Raw genomic sequence first — 18,636 nt, forward strand, 5'->3', positions numbered from 1 at the left:
GTCAGAGTCTGTTTCACTCTCCCCTGGGGTAGTCAGAATTCCCAACTCCTGTTTTTGGAGTAGCGAACTCAATGACTTCCATGCCCTTCAGGGCCATTTCGCGATGTTTGGCTGGTGGCTTTTTCACCTTCCCTCTGGCAGGTGTTGATTTGAAGCCCAGTTTTGTGAGGCAATCAGCAGCTCGATGCCCCTCCTTCCCACATCTGAAACAAGTAGTGGATGTGGTTTTTGCAGCTGGTCTGCTTCTAGTAGCTAGGAGCCTCTCTCGGGGTAGAAGGTGGAGGCTTGTTCCAGTTATAGCCCCCATGGTGTCAGTTTCTGGCCAGGTCAATCTCCACATCTCCTGCCTACATACCAGTGCTGAAGATCTTGAGGGGCCCCTTGGGAGATACAGCTTTGGTAGACCTCCTCATTAAACCCATCTTTGTAGGATTCCATCAGAGCCTCTTGGGACCACCCACGGATGTGGTACGCCAACTCATGAAATTCCTGGGTATTTACAGCCACCGATCTTCGCCCCTGGTTTATGGTTCTCATCCTGATCCTTTATATTCAGCAAGGGGGTCTTCAAAATGGGCTCATAGGGTCATCATAAACATGTCATAATCCTTCCACTGAAGGGCATCATCATTGTGAAGGGTGACCATCCAATCAGCCGCAATCCCTTCCAGGGCCCTGGTAACACAGCTCACTTTGGCTGCTTCTGAAGCAATGCCCTCTCCATATTCCTGCATGTGATTCCAAACTTAGGCTAAGAAAAATCCCTGAGCTTTTGGATCTCCTCTGTATTTTACTTCCAGTGGAAGAACTTTTGGAATTCAGTGCCTCTGGGGAACTACTACTCCCACTGGGGTGGGGGGCTGGGCTATAGCAGCCGCTTGAATTCCTGCACTTCTGTATTAGCAAAGGCTTCTGTCCCCCCCCTGCCGCTTCCCCAGCCTCTTCACACGCAGGCAAAGCATACCTTTCCCGAGCTCTCCAATTCTCAAGAGCTTTGTGTAGGAGATGCAGGGCCTGAGTCAACAGGAGGTCTTGTCAGCCTCCTGCCAAGCAGCCTCTCCATGCAGGCATCTGGCAGCAGTTACTCCAGAGGGAAGCTCCTCAGGAATCTCTATTCGTCCTATGCCTAACAACCATTTGGCTTGGACTGGCTTCTCCTCAATTTGCAATTCTGATAGCCATTCAGTTTCCTCCCCTCCCTCCTCCCTCGATCCAGCAGCACCCAAGTCTTCCTCATCACTGCCTTGGTTAGATATTCTTTGCTCAGCCCCCATGGTAGAATTTATCTCTGGGTTGGCTGATAAAGCAAATCTTGCTTAATGTCAGATGTGCCTCCATTCAAAACCCAAGAAAGAAATCCCCCAATTCCATGTTTATAGAGAAAAGGTACTTTTACTGAGTTAGAAGTGATAGCAATGAAAGAAAAGCAAGACCTGAGGCAATAGGCATGAAAATTACATATTGAAAGTTATCTCAAATTCCCTCCCCTAAGGACCCAGACCGAACATCCAATCTCCAGTGTGTATGGTGTCATGTGGGGTACATCTTCAGGTGTTTTTCTCCCCATCTGGTATGCTCAGAGGGTTGACCTTGGCTGGGCATAAACAAATCCATGCAGTTGCGCAGTGAGCATGAGAGTATCCCCCCACATTTGGTTCACACAGAAATCATCTTCACTCTCCAGCAAATTTCCCTCCAATGCCAAACTTTCCCCCTCCCCTTTTCTATGGCAGCCGACAGCAAGCAAGCATCATGGAGGCTGACGTTGTATTATTATGACATGAAACATACAACTTGGCTTTATTTACCAAAATGGTACTGCTGACGGCAGCCTTTGTGAAATGCTCTCTGATAGTTTTTCTGTTTTTTTATCATTCTCTGTGATCCTCTACAGATTTCATACTCAAGAGACCAACTACTAAGCATCAAGCAATGTTACTTTGATGGGTAACTTTCTGTGACTTCTCTTTCCCCCCCACATCTTTATAAATGCAGAAGAGATTCTAACATAGGAAGAAGCAACTTCCTCTGAACAATGGATAAACAAAAACAAATGAAGGCGAAGAAGACACTGGAGGTGAAGAAGGGATAAGTGAGCAGGAATGTTGAATAGACTTAAGAAAAAGTGGGATAAAAACCCCTCTCCCTTCACTCTTTCTAACTAATTTTATGTTCACTCACTAAGAAGATGGATGAAACACTTCTTTTAAATAGATGCAATTCTAATTTTTACAACTCAACAGCTCTCTGCTTCACTGAAATGAGTCAATTGATGATGTAGCTTGGCTAAATGAATCAATTGAAGATAGTAGCTTGCATATCCCAGGATTTCAAATATATAGAGCAGACAGAATTGCATAAACATTTGGTAAAAAGAAGGGAGGAGGCTTATGTTTATATATAATAACAGCTACTGGTCCAGAGATATAACTATACTAAAGAAATTCTGTGATGTGGACTTCAAGACATTAATTATCAATTGCAAACCATTCTATTCTCCACGAGAGTTCTCCTCATTTCTCCTAATTGCTGTGTATGTTTCTTCACAAGCTTGTGTAAACAATGCATTACAAACTCTAGCTGACCAGATTATATGGGTCAGATTCATTTCAAATTATTTTAGGATATTTTAATAAAGCAAATTTAAGGAAAGAGCTACCAAAATATTTTCAGCATGTCAATTGTCTCACTAGAGCCAAGAATACTTTAGACCACTGCTACACAACATTAAAAGATGCTTATCAGTCTTTACCATGAGCAGCTGTGGTTCAGTGGTAGAATTCTCGCCTGCCACGCGGGAGGCCCGGGTTCGTTTCCCGGCCAATGCACCAAAGGGGGGAATGAAGAAGGACCAGAGAAGGAATATATTTTATATAAGTTAGCTAGCTCCTGAGCATATTATAACTCTCTGATCTATAGGTCATAGGGACAGAGGGCAACTCTGTCTGTGTTACGCTAAAGAATTAGGAAATCTATTTAGAGGAAGTAACAATGTATTTAAAGTTGAAAACAAGGAAGCTGCAATCAAGGGAAGGTCTGTAAGAAGCATTTTTGTAAGTGTAAGATAATGGTAAAAATAGCATATACTTACAGACATCCTGTCTTCTCTACCACATCCTCTTTCTTATGTTTTGTTCCCAGTACAAAATATGTTTTTAGGTATTTTGTAAGCATAAAATCCATATTTGGTAAATAGGGCATAGATGAACGCCCAGGCTTGGGCTGAAATCATCATAAGGTATAAAAGAACTAACCCCAGCATGTAATGGGGGTTCAGAATTTGTCATGTTAATGCTCTGAACGCTTTGCGCAAATAAACCTGAATTCTTCCACCTCTCGTGGTCTCTTGTTCTGTGTTGAAACCGAGACTGCTGCAACATTTTCTGGCGAGACTCCGCCGGGACTGGAGGGGCCCTGAGGCCCTCTGGGTGGTCCATCCCGACAGTCAGTGGATCGGTGAGTTGGAGGGAATATCCCAGGCGCCATCGGAACCCTTTGAATCCGAGGGACTTCCCCAGACGGCTGACTGCTGCTGTCGGCGATTGACAAACCCACGAACCACTGGTGAGAGGTGAGAAGAACAGGACTGGGGCTGGCCAGCAGTGAGAAACAAAAAGGAGAAGACGCCTGCAGGCAAGTATTGGATGGGAAATATAATCCCTCCCTGTAAGCAGGGACGGAGGAGAGGACTGATCACCCTCTCTTAACAGATAAAGTGGGTGGACTTGTCAAGTCTGATTGGAAAAGAGAGAGAGCCTACTGCAGTTCCCATTGGTGACTGTGAGTCTCCAGCACCGTGGGTCAGTAGAAAGCGAGTGGCGTCCGCAGTTCCCATCGGAGACCGTGAATATCCGGCTCCTGGGTCGGGCGTGTGTGAGTGGGTGTCTATGTGAAAAATCCCCTGCTGTGTTTGAAGAAAGTGGGACCCCTTACCCTCTTCTTCAATTTCCTCTCCTCTCTCTCTCTTGTCTGTTTATGTGCGAGGATTATGGGTGGTAGACAAACTAAAGAGGTAACCCCTCTGGAGGTTATGATGAAACATTTTAAGGAGGCTTACCAGTCTCAGGATTATGGGCGTAAATGGGATAGGTAGAAATTGCGAAAATTTTGTGAAATTGAATGGGCCAACCTTGGGATTGGGTGGCCCCAGTGGGTACACTTGATATTCCCACTGCCGTGCAGGTACATCGTAGGGTCTTTCACCCAATGTTAGGCTACCCAGATCAGGGTCCATATATAGACGTGTGGTTGGATTTATTGAATCATCCACCCCCTTGGCTACGACGACTTAAAATGCAGCGGTGTAAAGCCTTGCTATCACGACATGTTACCCTTAACAAATTACAGAAATCTGTACAAGTGCTGCCTAGTTGTCCCGAGGAAGTTCCAACCCCCCCCCCCCCCTTATGTACCACCGGGAGGTTTTGAAGAAGGGTCGGAGGGGGAGGAATCGGGAGGGGTGGCAGACTTTATGGCACGATTAGATCGACTATCTCCATATCTAAAAAGTCCCCCAAGGTCAGAGGGAATGGATAGATCGGTCCAGGTGGATAGATCACTGCCTTCAACATCCACCCCAAAGGAAAGGCCCGTGGACCCTACCCCATCCACTTCAGCGCCGAGTACATCTGCTATGACCGAACCGGTCGCAGCCAGAACTCGGGCAAAAACAGAACAGGCTTCCCTGACAGCCCCCCTGAGACAAGTGGATCAGTTGGCAATTAATCCAATTAATGGAGGTAGCTCGAAAAGTCTTTGCAAATAGGGATAAAGAGGAGGATAGGAAAAAAAAGATCAGAAGATGCAATGAAAGGCTGAATTAATGGCAGCAGCCATGATGTGGGCACCACGAGGACGGTCAAATCCACGTGGTGCGGGGTCCGGCTCACAGAGGGGCTGGGGCAAGAGTCGGGAGAAAGGGGGAAGATGGGAACTCGGCCATAACCAATGTGCTTTATGTAAGAAATATGGGCATTGGAAAGGTGAGTGTCCCGAACGTGAACTACCCAGAAATAGGGAAGGACCCCCACGAAGCCTCAGTTTCGTGGTGGAAGATGGTCAGAGAAGGCTGACCCAGAGGGGTAGAGGACAGATAGAAACCAGACGGGGGTTGGGCGGACCCCCTCTGGTGGGCTTGGCCCAGGCAGAAGAATGGGACTGAGGCCGACCGGGTTCAGTCAGCCTCCCTGAACCTATGGTCAGACTGAATGTGGGAGGCAAGACAGTTACATTTTTAGTGGATATCGGAGCTACCCGATCAGTTTTAACCCAACCCTTAGCGCAGGCATCCCGTGAAACTATTAATATTCAGGGAGCAACAGGGACAACTTTACAACGTCCCTTTCTGGAGCCCCTTGAATGCACCTTAAAAGGGCAGGCTATAACACACCAGTTCGTTTATATGCCTGACTGCCCTGTCCCATTATTAGGAAGGGATCTGCTCTGTAAAATGAGGGCACAATTATCCTTTAATGAGGATGGTTCCATGAACCTGGGGTACGGAAAAGTAACTTTGTCTGTACCTTTGGAAGAATCCTGGAGGCTTATGGTAGCGAGGGAATTTGGGTGCGCTGACAAGGAAGTCTGGAGGCAGTTTAAAGTTCCCTATTTGTGGGCGGAAGATAACCCCCCCCCTGGTTTTGCAGCACACCATCCACCCATTCTAATTGAGGAAGTGCCTCTGAAAGTGCCTGTGAGAATCAGACAGAGGGCATACCCTCGCCACATTATGCAAGCTATCCAGGATATTATTGACTTATATTTAGAACATCATATCCTGGTACCTACTGAATCGCCCTGGAATACCCCCATATTGCCAATTCCAAAAGGGGATGGTCGGTTTCGCCCTGTTCAGGATTTGAGGCCTGTAAATTTAGCTACTATAACTATCCATCCGGTAGTTCCCAATCCCTATGTCATATTGGGACTTATCCCTCGGGAGGCTCAGTGGTTTTCTGTTATAGACTTGAAAGACGCCTTCTTTACCATCCCCATACACAAGAAAAGCCAGCATTTATTTGCTTTTGAGTGGGAAAACCCTAACACTGGTAGGAAGCAGCACTATACCTGGACCAATATACCTGCCTCAAGGATTTAAGAATTCACCTACACTTTTCGGTGCTGCTTTGGCCAGGGATCTGGAGGCTTTACATATACCAGCCCCAGATGAGGTCTTACAATATGTGGATGATTTATTAGTAACAGGATATGCAGAGGACGCGTGTTGGCAAAATACAGCTGATTTACTTTCACTACTGCAAGATTTAGGCTATAAAGCATCTAGAAAAAAAGCACAGTTAGTTCAGCAAAAGGTCAGGTATCTGGGTTATGACATTGAGCAAGGGAAGAGGACGTTGGGCCACGAGCGGAAGGAGGCCATATGTCAACTTCCTGTTCCAACTAACAGGAGAGAATTACGAGGGTTTCTGGGCGTGGCTGGTTTCTGCCGCATCTAGATTCCCAACTTTAGCCTAATTGCAAAACCTCTCTATGAAGCTACGAAAGGGGCAGAAAGGGCCCCCCTCTTTTGGAGCAAAGAGGAAGAAGCTAGTTTTCAATCCCTTAAACAAGCCCTCCTTCAAGCTCCCAGTTTAGGTCTCCCGGATTTGGAGAAACCATTTCAGTTGTTTGTTGACACTAAGCGAAACGTTGCAATAGGCGTCCTCACCCAGATGATGGGAACATGGCACCGGCCGGTAGCATATCTCTCCAAGCAACTAGATAATGTAGCCAAGGGATGGCCAGCCTGCCTTAAAGCAGTGGCTGGCACAGCAATCTTGACTCAGGAAGCAAATAAGCTAACCTTTGGTCAACAATTGCATATATACACACCACATTATTACCTGAGCCTGAAATAGCAGTAGAGCACAATTGTGTTCAGACTATTGAAGAAACTTATGCTAGTCGTCCTGACCTGAAGGATGTTCCCCTTCCTGCCCCAGATTATACTCTGTTTACTGATGGCACCAGCTACTTACAAGAGGGAGTGAGAAAAGCGGGATATGTGGTGGTCACGCTGGATGAGGTCTGGGAAGCAAAGCCACTCCCTCCCGGAACTAGTGCCCAATTAGCTGAACTACATGCCCTCACCCGGGCTCTAGAGCTGGCACAGGGGCTGGCAGTAAATATATACACGGATTCCAAATATGCTTTCCTCACAGTCCAGGTCCATGGGGCTCTGTATAAAGAGAGGGGACTACTAACTGCAGGGGGAAAAGAAATAAAATACGGCCCCCAGATATTGCGTTTATTGGACAGTGTGTGGGCTCCGAGCAAAGTAGCAGGCATGCACTGCCGGGGCCACCAGAAGGTGGTGACAGATATACAGAGGGGGAATGAGAGAGCTGACAAATTTGCGCGTGAAGCAGCCCTACTAGACTTTGCCCCCCTTGAAAGGCACCTTGCCATATGGGTGCCCGATGCTCAACCCCAACCCCATTACTCGGAGGAGGATAGGGACCGGCTAAAAGGCACTCGAGGCGCACCAAGAAGGTCAGTGGTGGGTCTTACCAGATAAGAGGGTGTATATTCCCGCTCATTTGGCCTGGGATGTTGTACGTCAGCTACATAAGCAATTGCACCTAGGTAAGACTGCCCTCACAAAGGCGCTTAGGAGGGAGGTGTATATAGATAGAGTTAACAGCATAGCAGCCAATGTATGTGCCCGTTGTGAAATATGTGCAGCCAATAACCCCAGGCAAGGCCCGCAGCCACCAATGGGCCACCAACCCCGAGGCTGTTACCCCTTCGACTCTTTGATGGTTGACTTTACCGACATGCCTCGTTGTGGCCCTTACAATGCACTGCTGGTTATTGTCTGCACATACACGGGCTGGCCAGAATGTGTACCTACACGCACAAAGAAGGCCACTGAGGTTGCTCGAGCATTACTTCATATTGTAATACCAAGGTATGGGTTACCCTCCCGGATCTCCTCGGACAATGGTCCGGAGTTTATTTACAAGGCAACGCAACAACTAGCAAAAGTTTTAGGTATTACATGGAAATTACACTGTAGTTTCCACCCCCCTTTGGGGGGCCGGGTGGAAAGAATCAATCGAACAATTAAGGACAAGCTGGCAAAGATATGCCAGGAGACACATCTCAAATGAACTGATGCCTTGACCCTAGCTCTGGTGGCGATACGTTGTGCACCACGCAGGGATATTTCGGTCTCCCCTTTTGAATTATTGTATGGCAGGGTTCCTAACTTGGTTAGGTTTGATATGCATGACACCACAAATGTATCTGATGTTATTAGGTTAAGACAACTCAAGGCCCTAAATGAAATTATCCATAAATTACAGGAATATGTGTTAACGTGTAAACCTCAGGTTTTGGTAACCTCCCCCCCACAACATACGTCCAGGGCAGGAGGTTTGGGTTAAGGATTGGAGACGGGAAACATTGTCTCCCAAATGGAAGGGCCCCTATACTGTAGTCATGTGTTCTCCCCTTGCTGTTAAGGTAGCGGAGATTAAATCATGGGTTCATTGGTCTCAGGTTAAATTAGCCGCGCCTGCCTGTTGGAAAGTCGGATCTCAACCTGACTTTCCACTCAGGTTGACCTTTAAAAGGTGAAGAGGACTCTCTCCCCTAGTGGTGACACTCCGGAAGCTGTCCCTCTACCTACGGGAGACGAAGACCACCAAATCCCCACTACTTCTAGTTCGGAGGGTCTTCCCTGGCGGCTTAGGTCTCGCGCCAGGCTTCCCTAATAAGTTGGGAAAAGGGAGAGGGAGGAAACAGTAGGATATGGAGCCTAGTCAAAGGCTAAGGGAAACTGCTTGCATCTGAAGGGGTCTTATGCCATCTGTCTGGGTTGTAACCATATTACTGGTATTAAGTGTGGTGATTAATTCATTGTATCTTTACTCAACGCTGATAAAGGGAAGACCAACCCAGGATGATCCTTTACCCCTAGAGATAGAGCAGTTGGAGGAATGGTATTCCCCTGAACCTTTTTATGATGACCCTCCCCCAATTATAAACCCCAGGGAAACGGAACAATGCATTGATTGCTTCCTGGTTCGTAATACTGGGAGACACTTTACATATACCAATACTAGGCCTCCAGGTTGCCATATCACAAGTCTCCCACAATGTGAGTACCAAGGGACGTGATATTGGCAATGTGTACAAAATGAAACAATAAGATGTTACTTTCTCCGTTCCCCATGGGTCCCTGTCCGCCACAATCGGGTACTCCGTACCCTGAACTCCCTCCATGAAGATCAGAAGTGTAACATCCATGTGGAATGTAAGGATGGAAAGGGGGGTCTTAACTACAGGGTAGGAAAGCCCACAATGTGCACAGACTTCACCCTGCCATGATGTAAACATACCACATGGTCTCCTCCGACCTCTTGTAATGGCACTAACTGTACAGGGGTAATGAGGGTTGAGATATTTGTCAATCGTTGTCAGGGGAAGCAGGGCCTGGTTTGTTATGTAAATGACAAAGCAGTGCCTACCCCATTTTGGAAGAATCCTAAGGAATATCAAGCCCAGCCATCATTGTATTTGTAGGGATCCTGGTTGGGGCTTGTGTCATCTTGCCATGTGTGATACCTCTTTTTATACGTACTGTTTCAAGTTCTGTCTCGTTGTTAATTGAAAAGACAACTACTGAAAAGGTAATGGCTCTTATGGTAAAGGACCCTGTCGGTGTTTATGAGGAACTCTTTCCCCTATGTCCTCTTTACCGGGAATATGAAACTACACATTAATCTTTCGATTTAGGTGAAGTTTCAAAGGGGGGAATGAAGAAGGACCAGAGAAGGAATATATTTTATATAAGTTAGCTAGCTCCTGAGCATATTATAACTCTCTGATCTATAGGTCATAGGGACAGAGGGCAACTCTGTCTGTGTTACGCTAAAGAATTAGGAAATCTATTTAGAGGAAGTAACAATGTATTTAAAGTTGAAAACAAGGAAGCTGCAATCAAGGGAAGGTCTGTAAGAAGCATTTTTGTAAGTGTAAGATAATGGTAAAAATAGCATATACTTACAGACATCCTGTCTTCTCTACCACATCCTCTTTCTTATGTTTTGTTCCCAGTACAAAATATGTTTTTAGGTATTTTGTAAGCATAAAATCCATATTTGGTAAATAGGGCATAGATGAACGCCCAGGCTTGGGCTGAAATCATCATAAGGTATAAAAGAACTAACCCCAGCATGTAATGGGGGTTCAGAATTTGTCATGTTAATGCTCTGAACGCTTTGCGCAAATAAACCTGAATTCTTCCACCTCTCGTGGTCTCTTGTTCTGTGTTGAAACCGAGACTGCTGCAACAGTATAATTCATTGTACCTGCTTACAAACAAAGACTTGAAAGCATGAAATCAACAATTAAATCAGTGAAGACTTGGACTGAGGAGGCAAAGCTAAAGCTACAAGCTTGCCTTGGCCGCACTAGTTGGAATGTGTTTGAAGATACCTCTGCAGACTTGGATGAACTCACAGATACTGTAACATCATATGTCAGTTTTTGTGAAGACCTATGTGTGCCGACCAGAAACCTGATAATATATAGTAAAAATAAACTTGGTTCACAGCTGAACTTTTAAGCAGCTACGTCATACCAAAGAGGAAGCCTACAGGAAAGGCGATAGAATACTGTACAATCGTGCCAGAAACATATTAACAAAGAAGATCACAGCAGTGAGAAGAAGCTACTCTGAAAGGTGAAGGAATCAGTTCTCAACCAGCAAACATGTGGAAAACTCTTTAAAAAGCAGTGGTTACAGCAAACCTCCTCCCCATGTTGAAGGAAATCAACAACTGGCAAATGACCTGAATGTGTTTTGCTGTAGGTTTGAGAGAAAACTACTGCCACCCATCTCCACAATTCCCATCTCAAGACACCTCAATAAGAGCCAAGCCTCCTACAACATACCCATCCCATTGGACGCATCACCTCTGGTAATTACAGAGGATGAAGTGCAAGGTTTATTTCACAGACAAAAGCCAGGAAAAGCACCAGGCCCAGATAAGATAACTCCTTCTTGCTTAAAAGCTTGTGTTTACCAATTGGCCCCAATCTTCACCCACATCTTTAATAAATCAGTTGAGATGTGCTATGTTCCTTCTTGCTTCAAATGCTCTACTGTCATCCCAGTGCCTTCATCAGGGAACTGAATGATTTCAGACTGGTTCCTCTAACATCTGTAGTTATGAAGACCTTTGAAAGGCTACCAGAAAACCATCACGGCCCACCAGAAAACCATCACAGATCTGCTGTTAGACCCTAACAGCTGCCTACTGAGCAACTAGATCAACAGATGATGCTGTTAATATGACTCTGCACTACATCCTACAACATCTTGAAACTCCTAAGACCTATGCAAGGGTCCTTTTTGTAGACTTCAGCTCTGCATTCAATACCATCATTCTTCTAATTAAACCAAATCAGCTAGCTCTACCTGACCACACTTGTAAATGGATCACAAGCTTCCTAACTGACAAGAAACAGCATGTGAAGCTAGGCAAAATCACATCAGATATTGTACAATTAGCACAGGAGCCCCCCAGGGCTGTGTGCTCTCTCCACTTCTCTTCTCACTATATACCAGCTCTGGAGCTGCATGTGGCTCTTTCATCCCTCTGCTGCAGCTCCCTGTCATTCAAAATATGTGTAACAACCGCTGGCATGCAATTTATTGAGCTATTTGAGCTCTGGTAGGCCAACTATGGATAAATTCAAGAAAAGAAAAGTTTCAGAAGAAAACAGAACATTTAATTCAACTACATATGCTAGTTTTGTGGCCACTCAGGAAGCACGAGAAGGGTTTTGTGGTTCCCAGTGTTTTCTCTTCTGTGGGAAATGGTCTCAAATGGCTCTTTGAGTGTTTAAGGTTGCCAACCCCTGCTGTATACCAATGATTGCATCTCAAAAAATCCCTTTGATAAAGTACTGAAGTTTGCAGATGATACAATAGTGATTGGTCTCATTTGAGACAACAATGAATCTGCATACAGACGGGAGGTTGAACAACTAGCCTTGTGGTGCAACCAGAACAATCTTGAACTAAATACACTCAAAACCATAGAAATGGTGGTAGGTTTTAGGAGAACTCCTCCTATACTACCACCTCTTATAATATTAGACAACACAGTATCAACAGTAGAGACCTTCAAGTTTCTAGGTTCCATAATATCTCAAGACTTAAAATGGACATCTAACATCAAAAATGTCATCAAAAAAGCACAAAGAATGTTTTTTCTGTGCCAACTAATCAAGTTCAAATGCCCAAAGAGCTGCTGATTCAGTTCTACAGAGGAATTATTGAGTCTGTCATTTGCACCTCTATAACTGCCTGGTTTGGCTCTGCAACCAAACAAGAGACACAGACTTCAATGGATAGTTAGAACTGCAAAAAAAAAAAAAACAATTGCTACCAACCTGCCTTCCATTGAAGATCTGTATACAGCACAAGTCAAAAAGAGGGCTGTGAAAATATCTACCAACCCCTCATATCCTGAACATAAATCGTTTTAACTTCTACCCTCAAAACAACGCTATAAGGCACTGCCCACCTAGACACAAAGACAGTTTTTCCTCAGATGCCATCAGTCTGTTAAACAACTAATTCCCACAATACTGTCATATTATTTACTAAGACTCTATTACTATTATTTTTCTCACCCTTCCTAGCACCTATCTCTTTCCACATGACTATAACCATGTTGCTTGTATCTTTACAATTTATATTGTTTTATTTGTTTCCTAGTATGATTTGATGCTTATTAGTAACCTATGACTATCACAGTATTGTATCTTATGATTCTTGATGAAGGTATTTTATTTTTTCTTATGTACAGAGAGCATATGCACCAAAGACAAATTCCTTGTTTGTTCAATCACACTTGGCCAATAAAGAATTCTGTTCTGTTCTGTTCTGTTCTGTTCTATTCTATTCTATTCTATTCTATTCTATTCTATTCTATTCTATTCTATTCTATTCTGATGATTCAATTGTGAATGAACAGATCCACTCCTTCGTCCTCCCTATATGTCTCACAGACCCAAGGACAGATACCCAGGGGACTTTTCAAGCCATAATCAACTCAGGATGCACTAGATGCCTGATTATCCTAGCCACAGTCCTGAAATGGGATTAGAGTGAAGAGACTAGCCCACCCGATCAAATTTGAACATGCAAATGGTTCAGTTAGATGGGTGGCATAGGCTCCCCCCAATAATGATCTAACTGAACCAGTGAAGCTTGAGCTAGCAGACCATTTGGAAGCAATTCAGTTCATAATGACAGGTGTGGTCATACCGGCTAGACAAGTGGGGCCTGACCATCTGATGGTAAGGGGCAACCAGAGGTTGAGGATAGCAAGAGGACCCAAACCCCTCCCGCACCAGCAAATAGAAGCATCCCATGCAGGAAACCCCCCCAAAGACCCCTCCAGAACTATTGGCAGCTACCTCTGACAAAACCGCAGCGGTCGAACAGATCCCTCCCAAATATCAGAACCTTGCAGTTCAGCGAGGCCAAGTGTGATTGGCCCCCTCCACAAGATGGACTGTGCCATCGAAATCATCCCCAGGGAAAAACTACTCAAACCCAAACTGTACACCATGACATCCTGGGAAATGCAAGAAATGCATAGACAAAAACCTAGCAAGAAGGTTCATCGAGCTAGCCAAGCCATGGGTCGCAGCGCCAGTCCTGTTTAAAGAAAAAAAAATGGAACTATGAGATTATGCATTAATTTTAGAGGTATAAACTCTGTGTGTGTGTGTGTGCGCGCGCGCGTGCACATGTGTGCACGCTCACAACCTATATCCCTCCCTATCATGAAGGACATGGTATCTCACATAGCCAAGGGAAAAGTCTTTACCAAATTAGACCCCAGAAAGCATACTATCGAGTCAGCATCAGGGAGGGAGATGAATGGAAAACAGCATTCAACTGCCCCCTAGGGAGCTTCCAATTTAAGGTAATGCCATTTGGACTACAGGGGGCTCCGGCAATGTTTATACAGTTAATAAACAAGGTACCGCACAAGCACCTCTATAAGGGGGTCCTTTCTACCTGAATGACATCCTTATTTACATTGAGACCATGGAGGACCCCATATCCCCAGTTTGCCAGGTACTAGAAGAACTTCTGGTGGCAAACCTATATGTCAAGCTGTCAAAGTGTGAATTTCACCGCAAACGGCTAGACTACCTGGGCTACCGAGTGTCAAATGAGGGCATAGAGACCCAGCCAAAGTACAAGTCATCCTAGGCTGTCAGCCCCCTCACACCTGCAGACAGCTACAAAGTTTCCCAGGATTCACAGTATTTTACAGGCAATTCATCCCCTCCTTCACAAGAATTTTTAAAATGATAGATGAATTAAATTTAAAAGATATATGGAGAGAAAGAAATGCTAAAACCAAACAATATACTTTTTACTCAAATAGACATTTATCATGGTCCAGAATAGATATGATTTGGATTTCAACAGAACTAATATCTAACATTCAAGAAACAAACACTGAAACAAATACCTGGGCAGACCATAATCCAGTGACAATTAAATGGAAAGGACAAAAAAGAAGATCGAGATGGACGTTAAATAATACTATTTTAAAGGAAAAAGACTTTACACAATGGATGGAGAAAGAACTGGCCTTTTTCTTTAGAGAAAATAAAAAAGAAGATACTTCAATCCAGAATGTCTGGGACACAATGAAGGCATATGCTAGAGGCTTGATAATAGACTATATAAGAAAAAAGAACATTAGGAAAAAACAAGCTACTAAAGTTTTAGAAGATGAGCATAAAAGACTTGAAAAAGAACTACAGAAAATGCCACAGAAAAAAGACATTAAACTAAAAATGGACATAATCAAACATAAAATGGGTCAAATAGAGAAAGAAGAATTGGCACAGAAAATTAGAAGTGCTAAACAGAACTCTTTTGAAGATGCAAATAAACCAGGTAGGTGGTTAGCATACAAATTGAGAAAGGAGAAAGAATCAAGGAAAATACTTCAGTTAATAGATGACCAAGGCCAAGTTTGCTATGGCAATAAAGAGAAAAAAGAAATTATTCGAGACTTCTATGGGCAACTATACAAGCAAGAGAATATTGATGAGGTAAGAGTCAAATAGTACTTACAGAATGCTAATCTACCTAAGATACAAAAGAGACTGAATAAATGTTAGAAAGTAATATAACAATGATGGAATTAATTGAAGCACTTAAGAAGCAAAATAATGGAAAAGCACCAGGTCCAGATGGGCTCCCGGCAGAATTTTATAAAGCACTACAAGAATCACTGTCTTCCATTGCTTGAAGTCATGAATGAAGTTATGTCAAAGAAGATGATACCTAAAACAGGTTCAGAAGCTTATATTACACTTATTCCAAAAGAAAAGGCTGATCCATTGCAAATTAAGAATTATAGACCTATCTCTCTATTAAATGCAGACTATAAAATTTTTGCTTCAATTTTGGCAGAAAGACTTAAAAAATACTTAAATAACTTTATTCATCCAGATCAAAATGGATTTCTGCCAAAGAGACAAATCAAAGACAATATGAGAGTAATTCTGGACACTTTGGAATATTATGAGGCACATTCTGAAAAGCAAATGGCTTTGATATTCTTAGATGCGCAAAAGGCATTTGATAATGTGAATTGGAGATTTATGTTATTATTACTGGAACAGATGGGTTTCGCCAGAAAATTTATTCAAGCAATAGAAGCCATATACTATAAGCAAACGGCAAAGGTAATGATAGAGGGAGAATTTACAGATTCTATCAATTTAAGAAAAGGTACAAGACAAGGATGCCCACTATCACCCATATTGGACGCCCACTATTTGTATTAACTTTGGAAGTGTTGAACAGAAATATTAGAGATGATAAAAGTATAAAAGGAATGAAAATTAAAAAGGAAGAATTTAAATTACAAGCCTTTGCGGATGATTTGGCCTTTATTTTGGAAGACCCTTTAGACGCAGCTCCAAAATTATTGGAAAAGATAGAGTCATATGGTGAGGTGGCTAGTTTGAAAATAAACGAAGATAAAACAAAGACCTTGACAAAGAATATGTTATTAAGACAAAGAGAAGAACTGGCAGACTTCTTGAAAATTCAAGTTATGAATAAGGTTAAGTATTTGGGGATACATTTGACATCAAGATGTAGTACATTAAAAGAGAACAATTATATTAAACTTAAACAACAGATAGCGTTAGACTTGATGAAATGGGAGAACTTACAGTTGTCATTAATAGGGAGAATCTCAACAATCAAGATGAATATCCTACCCAAAATCTTATATTTGTTTCAAACAATACCAACTAGGCTTGGAAAAGACTATTTTGAAGATTTAAATAAACTTGTGTTGAAGTATGTATGGCAAGGCAAGAAAGCGAGAATAAAGTTAAAACTTTTACAAGATGCTAGAATTAGAGGAGGATTTGGTTTGCCTAATTGGGAGTTGTACTATCAAGCTGCAAATTTGATGTGGGCCAAGGAATGGATAACATTAAGAAAGACTAGATTGTTGACACTAGAAGGACATGATTTGCTGTTGGGCTGGCATGCTTTTTTATGGTATAAGGGAACTAAAACACAGGGCTATTTTAGAAGACATCATATACGGGAGTCTTTGTGGTTAAATTGGGAGAAGATTAAAAGACAATGTTATTTGAAAATTCCAGTTTGGTTCGACTATTGAAGCATTTTCCTATCCTATAATTTGTAAGAAGGAACAAACAGGTATGGGGAAATATTGGATGAAAAGGGTGAACTTAAATCGATGCAAAATTTAGAGGAACAAGGTATAAGGATGAATTGGTTTTCATATGCGCAAATACATTCAAGGTATGATGAAGATTTTAAAACAGAAGGATTTTATGATAAATTGACTGATTTAGATAAGATTTTGACAGGTACTGATGAAAAGGTGATTAAAAAATTATATGGTTATTTATTGGAAATAAAGCTAGAGGAAGAACAAGTTAAAGAAACTATGATTGCTTGGGGGAAGAATTTTGGATATGGGATTGATTTAGAGAAATGGCAAAAATTGCGGTCTCAAAATTATAAAATGACAATGTCAACAGCATATAAAGAAAATTTGTATAAGATGTCTTACAGGTGGCACTTTCCCCCGACAAGAATAGCAAGAATGTTCAAGAACAAATCCAAAAAATGCTGGAAATGTCATCAGATACCTGGCTCATATTACCATATGTGGTGGACTTGTGAGGATGCTAGAAAATACTGGACTAAAATTCGCATGCGGTTGGAAAAAATGACAAAGAAACATATAGACTTGAAACCAGAGATCTTTTTATTGGGAATCTTACCTGATACATATAGTAAAGATTTGAAATACCTGATTGTAAATGCATTAACAGCGGCTAGGATTGTATTTGCTAAAAACTGGAAAAATGAGAAAATACCATCGCAGGAAGAAATTATTAAGAAAATATTGGAATGTGCTGAAATGAGTAGATTGACATTTGAAATTAGAGAACAAGAGGATAAACAATTTTATAAAATTTGGGACCTTTTCTACCAATGGTTAGATAATAAAATACAATAATAGAATATTTAGAATTCTAGGAAATAATAAATATATAAAGATATATTTCTTTTTTTTTTTTTGATATCATATCTATAATAATGTTTTTAGGATAGATTTGGTATGATTATATGATTTGTTATAAAATAAAGTAAATTATAGTTATCTCGCAAAGTATGAATGAACAAAATTATAGTCAAATGATTGTTTAATAGTGATACCAGGGTATTTAATTTCTGATTGATAATATGAGTTATTATGTAATATAACTGTAATTAAGACTATGAAATGGATGCACAAAAAACTGGTAAACCAACTGACACACTGCTTGTATATTTATGAAAGAAAGCTGGATGTTTTTATGTTTTGTTTGTCTTTAAAAACCAATAAAATTGTTTTCCAAAAAAAGAATTGCCAAACCCATGATAGACTACCCGGGGTGAAGCCCTTCCCAGGTCAACCTGTGCAGTGGGATCTAACCTGCCAAAAGGTGCTTTGAGAGAACTAAGGGGGGTGCTCCACAATGCTGCCCCTGCTGCCGCCCACTGCCCACCACCTGTGGAGGTGCTTTGGGAGAGCTAGTGGGGGTGCTCCACAGCCCCACAGCTGCCGCTACCCCCCCATTTTCTTCCTTTTCCTGCTGCTCGCTGCTGACTGGAGCTTGCTGGATCATTCAGTTCGTCCCAGACCAGGTGTGTGTGTGTGTGTGTGTGTGTGTGTGTGTGAGAGAGAGAGAGAGAGAGAGAGAGAGAGAGAGAGAGAAGAAAGAAAGAGGAAGGGAGAGAAAGGAAGAGAGACAGAGAGAGAGAGAGAAAGGAAGTGAGAGAAGGAAGGAAGGAAGGAAGGAAGGAAGGAAGGAAGGAAGGAAGGAAGGAAGGAAGGAAGGAAAGAAAGAAAGAAAGAAAGAAAGAAAGAAAGAAAGAAAGAAAGAAAGAAAGAAAGAAAGAAAGAAAGAAAGAGGAAGAAAAATAGAAATAGAAAGGAAGGGAGAGAGACTGTGTGGTTTGTGTGAGTGAGAAAGAGAGACAAAGAAAGCAAGAAAGAAAGAGAAATATGAAGAAAGAAAAGAAAAAGAAATAGAAAG

At 42.5% G+C, this 18,636-nt stretch overlaps 2 long non-coding RNA genes across 2 annotated transcripts in view; one reads left to right on the forward strand and one right to left on the reverse strand.

Annotated features, from left to right (window-relative positions):
• The window catches only part of LOC148125359 (uncharacterized), a 318,026-nt gene extending 300,461 nt beyond the window's left edge, over nucleotides 1–17,565 (reverse strand). The window contains exon 1 of the long non-coding RNA XR_015744383.1: nucleotides 17,200–17,565. This is a non-coding gene — a long non-coding RNA (uncharacterized LOC148125359). The remainder of the gene's footprint in view (nucleotides 1–17,199) is intronic.
• LOC148125360 (uncharacterized) lies at nucleotides 2,836–10,253 on the forward strand. Its single transcript, XR_015744382.1, has 2 exons — nucleotides 2,836–3,633; nucleotides 8,503–10,253. It is a non-coding gene; the product is annotated as an uncharacterized LOC148125360 (long non-coding RNA).
• Nucleotides 17,566–18,636: the final 1,071 nt, after the last annotated feature.

This window comes from Pseudonaja textilis, chromosome 7 (assembly GCF_049901715.1).
Source record: "Pseudonaja textilis isolate UNSWEBS1 chromosome 7, rPseTex1.2, whole genome shotgun sequence".
Lineage (NCBI taxonomy): Eukaryota > Metazoa > Chordata > Lepidosauria > Squamata > Elapidae > Pseudonaja > Pseudonaja textilis.